A 4,378-nucleotide genomic window follows, 5' to 3' on the forward strand; every position below is an offset into this window, starting at 1 on the left:
TGGGTCTGTTTCTTCATTTTTCTTTTCTCATCAAACCCCCTGTACCCTTAGCAGCAGCTCCAGAGTTACCTCACCTGCCCACGTTCAGCACTTGGCCCCAGCCATCCCATTCTCTCTGGGGAACCCCTGGGACCTTCATTAGGGAGCCTCCTGCCTGCATCCCTATGTGTGGCTTTGCTGGTGGAAGCTGAGTATGTGGGTGGTCCCACCATCTTCCCCTTGTTTACTGGTTCACAGCTGAGAACCAGGTTCTTCACCACCACCACCCACCCCCATCACCCCTCAATCCCCTGGTCCCTGTTGTTTTGAAGGCCTTTCCCTGGGGCTTGGACCCCGATATTTGCTGAGCTCTGGTTGCGATCTCTGCCTGGAAGCTACCACCTGACGGAAGGCCCTGGGCCTAGGGAGGCATCAGCACGAAAGGTCAAGCTAACTAATCCTGCCTGTGAGGCACAGAGCAGCTAAAATTAAAACCGCCAAGTGGCTTTTTCTTTCTCTGCTGGTGACTTGCAGCCTGCCGGCACTGCAGGCTTTGGGGATGGCTGGGGGCAAAAAAAAAAAATGCCCTGTCTTGTGCTTTGTAAGCACTTCGCAGCGGGGGTCTCAGGTTGTCTTGTTCTTTCACATCTGGGGCAGTGGGCAGTGCTGGTTGTGGCACCCGGAGAATCCACGTCAGGGCTCCACAAGGCATGAGGTCCTTACCCAGCTGTTGCCGTGCTGAGCCTGCCCTTCCCTGATTGCCTTTCCTTCCTTCGGGGAGGTTAAGGGACAGCACTCTTCTGCTGCCCCCCGCACCTGGCAGTGGGGACACCTCTGGCCTGGGCTGCTTTCTACCTTCAAGTTGGATCTGACCACAGCTCTTTGGAGCAGAAGCGGGTTGTGTGGGCCCCCTGTCCGGGATGTCTGGACTACTTGGCTATAGGCCAGTAGAGTTAACAAAGCCTCGGAAGCAAGGCAAGTTTAGTGGGTTTCCTTAACCAAGACTGAAACTTCACTTGACTAAAAGGAGAGAATGATCTTTTTTCTGTCCTTAACTGACAGAATGGGGGCAGGGCTTGGGGCCTAGCAACCCTCTTTGACCTTGGCTTCACCTCATTGCTTCCCCCACAAGGTTGGTTTCCCTGGTGGGCTCATTGGGCGGTTAATTAGCTCTTTGAAGCTCTGGAAGAGGCAAAGTGGCGCTATGTGGGTTTTAGAAATAAAATCAATAAATGACTTAACCGCAGCCTAGCTATCTCCTCCGTCTCCCCCCCCCCCCCCCCCCTGGGGCCAGCTCCATTCCTGTGCTAGCTCCCTCCCGGCTCCCTGCTGTCAGCTTTTGTTAAGGTTTTGGAGAGGAACAAAGTGGCTGGCTAAGGCATCGGGCTCAGGCCTTTCTCCAAGGAGCTCCAGACCTTGAGATGGAAGACAGCAGGAAGGCTTGGCCCTCAGAAGTGCAGGGAGCACCTGCCTTTGTGGCAGAGTGGGCAGAGAGGAGAAATGCTTTCCCACCCACCTTCGGACCACCTCGGGTGGAGGAAAAAACCTTAGCTCCACCAGGTCTGTTCCTGTCTGTACCGCCCCCCCCCTCCCAGCTGGGTTGGTGAAAGGAATACCAGTTGGGAAAGGTCAGCCTTAGGGCTCTGGAGAAACCCAAGATTGGTCTGAAAAGGAGGCAGGATTTCTGGTTAGAAACCTAGTAAGACATAAACAACCTTGGGTTATTCAAGTTGATTAAGTGCTTCCAGGGTTCCAGCTTGATCTGCACCCGCAGCACGGGGGAGTGAGGAATTGCAGAGGACATTAGGACACGAAGTGGGTCAGTTTGAGCCTTCAAGGTCTCATGCTGGGCTGGGGCTTGCAAAATAAACGGAGGGGCCCCAGGGTGGGGTCACCCCTGGACAAAGCCTGGAAACAGTTTGGGGGGGGGCACAGACAACAAAGATAGAAGGGACCCACGAGGAAGGAAGGTGGAGAAATCAAAAGTAATTTCTGGGTGCCTGGCTGGCTCAGTCGGTAGAGCGTGGGACTCTGGATCTCAGGGTTGTGAGTTCAAGCCCCACGTTGGGCACGGAGCCTACTTTAAAAAAGGAATTTGTTTCCTAGTAGAAACAGGCCAAGTCCCAGTTGAGCAAGTGCCTTGAGCCCCGAAGAAGGGCGAGCACAGCGCTGATGCAGAGCGGGGCATCAGAACCAGTCGGCTGGAAGAGCACTGGATTCAACTGGGGAGTAGGAGAATTTGGGAATGGTTTGGGAGCAGGTCCTTAGTGGCAGGAAAAGAAACTGGTAGGCAACTAGGGGTCAGTAGAAGAGCTGTGTGGCCAGGACGCTGCCACAACAGGGGTGTGAGGTGACAGCACAGATAACGGGTGGCTTTCTCCAGGGAGCACTAAGCACCAAGGAGCCTTCTGAGCTTGACTCAGAGCAGCCTCTTGAGAGCAAGCCCGGGCCCAGCAGCCCCAGATGCGAGCCGAGGCTGGAGACCAGGTTCTTGGAGGGTGGGTGACCCCTGCAGAGGCACAGCCCTGGCGGGGAGCCTTGGGGATGGGGGCTCAGAAGAGACCACGGAGCCACCAAGCACCCTATTGAACTAGAGCATACAAAAGACCAAAAGGAGAAACTGGAAAATACCGTGAAGTGTAAGGAAGTTTTCTATATTCCCACTACATCTGTAGGCACATTTGGGTGTTTCCTGATCTTTTTTCTCACTTTGAAGCATGGCAGCTATGGGAGATCAACACCGTAATGCTGTTTGGGGGCAGGGGAGAGCAGGGCTCGGGAATTGGAAGACTCGGAGTTTAGACCCCACGCTAAGCTTGTACCTCCAGGCCTGGGTCTGCCGTGGCTCAGAATGTCCTCGAAGACAGCTCAGCCTTCCCCCAAACCAGGCTCTTAGTAGCACCCTGCAGCTGGTCCAGGCCTCTGACCTGCTTCCTTGGCCCTCAGACCAGAACACCCAGCCCCTCTTCTACCAGCCCACTGCCCTGGGAGGCCCAGGCATCCTTTGAAATAGCACAAAGCCCTGGGCTCCTTTTGCTCAAAGAACAAAGCAGGATCCAAAGTTGCCTCCACAAGAGTAGGAGGCAGCAGCTGGAGGAGGCAGGAATTTATATTCTCATTTGAGAGTATAAACTGGATGAAGGAATTCAACGGCTCAGAAAAGTAAAGCAACCAGCTAAAGGTCGCACAGCAATCAGTGCTGGGGCCAGGGCATGAGCAGTGGATTGGGGACAGTCCCGTAGCTGCCCAGCCGTGAAGACGAGTGAGTGGTGTCCAGCTCTGGGTGCAGAGGCTCCCAGTTTACGGGTAAGGTCACAGCTGTGATCCCTGGGCCCACTGAATTCCGGTCCCGTACGTGGCCCGGGTGGGAGGAACAAAGGGGAGGAGGGCTCCAGTCACCTGGCAGCTGTGTCACAGGGAGACCTAATACCACTGGCCAGTACTATGAGTCGGTGGGGGATGCTTGTCTATTCCACCACTGTGGGCCCAGGACTACAGTTCCCAGAGGCCCCTGCTCTGGGCTGGCAGTCCCTAGCCAAAGCTGGCCTGTAATCTGACCACCATCCCTCTCAAAAGGTCACTTCAGAGCTCCTTGAAGGACAGCAACAGGGGGAACTCAGGGTGGCTCAGCTTTGGGGGGGGGGCAGTAGCCCTGCCTCAGGCGACCTCCTTCCTCCATACCACCCCCTGGAACCCAGAGTCCTGGTCCCCCTTTTCTCGGGCACCCAGTGTCCTTTGTTGGCTACACCTCTTCTGTTCAGCTGACCCTCGGCTCCTGGCCCTTAAGCCTGCATGGGGGTGTCCTGGCCCCTGTTGCCACAGCATATGACCTCCCCACCTAGGCCCAGCCCCCTGCCCCGTCCCCGGGGAGGGCCACCATGGAAGCTTGACCAGAGGTCTTCCAGCTGGTGGTTGGTGGTCTTTGGGCAAATGTCTAAAACAGAAGCCCAGCTGCTCTGATGAAGGCTGAGCCTCCTGACACCTGCCCCCCGACAGCCCTCCTTGGCTTCTCCAGGAGCCCTGAACGAGGCCAAAATCTGGCCCCACCCTTCATCCACAACCCCCAGGGAAAGGGCCCGGATCAGGGCAACCTCTTCGCCAAAGGCACAGCCCCTGAGCTCCAGTGAAGCCTCAGGCCTCTCAGGCAGCGCTCGACCTGCGGCATCTTGTCTCTGAGGCAGGCACAGAAGACCCCAGTGCGCGAGGCCTGGAGGAAGTGGGTCAGCCCCAGGCTGTGAATGAGCCAGGCTGGGCCTGCTCTCCCTGCCCCTCTCCCCTCTCCCCCTCCTCCTTTGCCCCCAAAATAGCTCCCTGAGCTGCCAGGCCAAGACCCTCCCATTGCAGGGGGAGGCGGGGCAAGCCGCCCGGAGCCAGGCTTTAAAACCCCAGGCAGCCAGGG

At 56.8% G+C, this 4,378-nt stretch overlaps 1 non-coding gene across 1 annotated transcript; it reads left to right on the plus strand.

Moving 5' to 3' along the window:
- Positions 1 to 1,977: 1,977 nt before the first annotated feature.
- Positions 1,978 to 2,050, plus strand: TRNAQ-CUG (transfer RNA glutamine (anticodon CUG)). Its single transcript has one exon. It is a non-coding gene; the product is annotated as a tRNA-Gln (tRNA).
- Positions 2,051 to 4,378: the final 2,328 nt, after the last annotated feature.

Source organism: Callorhinus ursinus, unplaced genomic scaffold (assembly GCF_003265705.2).
Source record: "Callorhinus ursinus isolate GAN/ISIS: 27379988/994484 unplaced genomic scaffold, GSC_fseal_2.0 scaffold51, whole genome shotgun sequence".
NCBI lineage: Eukaryota > Metazoa > Chordata > Mammalia > Carnivora > Otariidae > Callorhinus > Callorhinus ursinus.